This window comes from Oncorhynchus nerka, linkage group LG15, assembly GCF_034236695.1.
Source record: "Oncorhynchus nerka isolate Pitt River linkage group LG15, Oner_Uvic_2.0, whole genome shotgun sequence".
Lineage (NCBI taxonomy): Eukaryota > Metazoa > Chordata > Actinopteri > Salmoniformes > Salmonidae > Oncorhynchus > Oncorhynchus nerka.
The window spans coordinates 20,548,571-20,551,453 of record NC_088410.1 but is presented as its reverse complement, the minus strand read 5'-3'; the positions used below and the strand labels follow the sequence as shown (position 1 = coordinate 20,551,453).

General features: G+C 52.2%; 1 protein-coding gene across 1 annotated transcript in view; it reads left to right on the top strand.

The window, feature by feature from the left end:
• LOC135560123 (methyl-CpG-binding domain protein 3-like) overlaps nucleotides 1-2,603 on the top strand; it is a 53,266-nt gene extending 50,663 nt beyond the window's left edge. Inside the window, exon 4 of the mRNA XM_065001260.1 lies at nucleotides 2,161-2,603. The gene's annotated coding sequence lies outside the window, so the exon portion shown is untranslated. The remainder of the gene's footprint in view (nucleotides 1-2,160) is intronic.
• Nucleotides 2,604-2,883: the final 280 nt, after the last annotated feature.

The window sequence follows — 2,883 nt, the reverse complement described above, 5'->3', positions numbered from 1 at the left end:
GGAGGTATTGATTCTCACTAATCTAGTTTTATCCCAGTGCACTTCAGTGTCCCCTCTCTCAACAATACACATCTAAAGATCCTTCTAGTGGCTGACTTCCCTTTACCGTCAAGTACCAAATGGCACCCTATTCCCTATTTAGTGCACTACTACCAAAAAGTATATAGGGAATAGGTTGCTATTTGGGATGTAGCCTAGATATTTTTCTTGAACAGGGAGAGGAAGACTTTTCCTTCACCTTGTTCACCTGTTGTTGAGGCTCCGTTTATATAGGTCACTGAGTCACTGTCACTGATTAAGAAGAGAAATTATACATGAAGGGAATTTATTGCTACAAAAATGTCCCCTCCTGTCTCTCTCTCTCCCCTCCTGTCTCTCTCTCCCCTCCCGTCTCTCTCTCTCCCCTCTCTCTCTCTCTCCCCTCCCGTCTCTCTCTCCCCTCCTGTCTCTCTCTCTCCCCTCCTGTCTCTCTCTCCCTGTCTCTCTCTCCCCCTCTCTCTCCCCCTGTCTCTCTCTCCCCCTCCCGTCTCTCTCTCCCCCCGTCTCTCTCTCCCCCCCGTCTCTCTCTCCCCTTCTGCCTCTCTCTCCCCTCCCGTCTCTCTCTCCCCTCCCGTCTCTCTCCCCCCTGTCTCTCTCTCCCCCTGTCTCTCTCTCCCCCCGTCTCTCTCTCCCCTCCTGTCTCTCTCTCCCCCCTGTCTCTCTCTCCCCCCGTCTCTCTCTCCCCCGTCTCCTCCCCCCTGTCTCTCTCTCCCTCCCGTCTCTCTCTCCCTGTCTCTCTCTCCCCCCGTCTCTCTCTCCCCCGTCTCTCTCTCCCCCTGTCTCTCTCTCTCCCCCTCTGCCTCTCTCCCCCTTCTGCCTCACTCCCCTCCCGTCTCTCTCCCCCTGTCTCTCTCTCTCTCTCTCTCTCCCCCGTCTCTCTCTCTCCCACCTTTCTCTCTCTCCCCGTCTCTGTCTCCCCCATGTCTCTCTCTCCCCCTGTCCCTCTCCCCGTCTCTCTCCCCCCGTCTCTCTCCCCCGTCTCTCTCCCCCGTCTCTCTCCCCCCCGTCTCTCTCTCCCCCTGTCTCTCCCCCTCTCTCTCTCCCCTGTCTCTCTCTCCCCTGTCTCTCTCTCTCCCTGTCTCTCTCTCTCTCCCCCTGTCTCTCTCTCTCCCCCCTGTCTCTCTCTCTCTCCCCCATGTCTCTCTCTCTCCCCCCTGTCTCTCTCTCTCCCCCTCTGTCTCTCTCTCCCCCTGTCTCTCTCTCTCCCCCCTGTCTCTCTCTCTTCCCCATGTCTCTCTCTCTCCCCTGTCTCTCTCTCCCCCTGTCTCTCTCTCTCTCTCTCTCTCCCCCATCTCTCTCCCCCTGTCTCTCTCTCCCCCTGTCTCTCTCTCTCCCCCTGTCTCTCTCTCTCCCCCCCTGTCTCTCTCTCTTCCCCCCATGTCTCTCTCTCTCCCCCATCTCTCCCCCCCTGTCTCTCTCCCCCCCTGTCTCTCTCTCCCCCTTCTGCCTCTCTCTCCCCTTCTGCCTCACTCCCCCCCGTCTCTCCCCCCCTGTCTCTCTCTCTCTCCCTCTCCCCCCGTCTCTCTCTCTCCCACCTTTCTCTCTCCCCCGTCTCCCCCATGTCTCTCTCTCTCTCCCCCTGTCCTCTCTCCCCCCTGTCTCTCTCCCCGTCTCTCTCCCCCCCGTCTCTCTCTCCCCCTGTCTCTCCCCCCGTCTCTCTCCCCCTGTCTCTCTCTCCCCCTGTCTCTCTCTCTCCCCCTGTCTCTCTCTCTCCCCTGTCTCTCTCTCTCCCCCTGTCTCTCTCTCCCCCCTGTCTCTCTCTCTCTCCCCCCCCATGTCTCTCTCTCTCCCCCCTGTCTCTCTCTCCCCCCGTGTCTCTCTCTCCCCCCTGTCTCTCTCTCTCCCCCTGTCTCTCTCTCTTCCCCATGTCTCTCTCTCTTCCCCATGTCTCTCTCCCCCCTGTCTCTCTCTCTCTCTCTCGCCCCCATCTCTCTCCCCCTGTCTCTCTCCCCCCCTGTCTCTCTCTCTCCCCCTGTCTCTCTCTCTTCCCCCTGTCTCTCTCTCCCCCATGTCTCTCTCTCTCTCTCGCCCCCATCTCCCCCCCGTCTCTCTCTCCCCCCTGTGTGTGTTGCCTTTACATTCTGTTTGTACTAATGGTCTGTGGTTTGTCTTTCTCCCCAGTGCCCTTTCTTCCAAAGGCAGAAGATGAAGACTGGAACCCTGGTCCCTATGTAGTGCACACTATATGACATAGGGTGCCACTACAGCACTAGGGTTGCAAAGGGAGGGTATATAAACTACCAGAATTTTTGGTAACTTTCAAGAATTTTATGTAATCTATTACAAGACATCTAGTGGCCCGTTTGGATACTTCAGATTATCACAGGTGTCTGTAATTGTGAAATATGACATAATTAATTAAAATAAAAAATATATAATTACAAAACTGTAAAATATGATCTTAAATATAAACCATCAACTTAGTGAATATCATTGGTGTTTAATATGAGAGTTTCAGTATGAAATATATATTTGTATTTTTTACACTTATTTATTTTATTTTGTCAACGTGTATTTGTTGTTATTGTTGTTAATGTTTATTAAAAGCAATTATATTGTCGATTTTTAGATGTTTTATTCATGAATTAGACCGTTTTCTCCTCAACCACATGTTCTATCTCCTCGAAAGTTATGAACAATATCCACACAGATATAAATATTATATATTAATAAACCATTTTAAATTTTTTATTTTACCTTTATTTAACGAGGCAAGTCAGTTAAGAACAAATTCTTATTTTCAATGACGGCCTGGGAACAGTGGGTTAACTGCCTGTTCAGGGGCAGAACGACAGATTTGTACCTTGTCAGCTCAGGGGTTTGAACTTGCAACCTTCCGGTTAC